The sequence below is a fragment of the Hipposideros armiger genome, unplaced genomic scaffold (genome assembly GCF_001890085.2).
Source record: "Hipposideros armiger isolate ML-2016 unplaced genomic scaffold, ASM189008v1 scaffold_420, whole genome shotgun sequence".
Classification (NCBI taxonomy): Eukaryota; Metazoa; Chordata; class Mammalia; order Chiroptera; family Hipposideridae; genus Hipposideros; species Hipposideros armiger.
The window spans coordinates 650668-651172 of NW_017731770.1; positions in this window are offsets into that span (position 1 = coordinate 650668).

Sequence of the window (505 nt, forward strand, 5' to 3'; positions counted from 1 at the left end):
GGATATGATGCTTAAAACTGGAGCAGTCATCTTGCTACCCTAAGGAGACAGAGAAGACAATCTCTGTGAGGATAACCTAGAGCTGTGGCCTAGTTAGGTGGTTGAATTAGCCAAACCTGGAATCACCTACCTTTGTTATATGAGAAAATAGAAAACCACTTTCAGTTGGGTATTCGGTCACTTGTAGCCAAAAGCATCCAAACAAATACACATGATTTCATATTTGTTGTTTATTTTGGATTAGGATGGGTGAATATTTTAATAAATGGATGAAGAATCTGATATTTTTCATTTTCTTCTCAGCTGTGTTGTTTGATTATAGAGGAATTTCTATCCCAGATAGCTCTGTGAATAAAAATCATCTTCCATGATCTTATTGGTTCCTCCTTTGGCCGCTGCAGATCCCCCATTGAAAGGTGATGTGTTCGGAAGTAAAGCCACATTTTCTCCTAGGTCCCCTACCTGTATATCCTTTGGGGAGAGCTCCCAAATGAGGGTTTTTTGG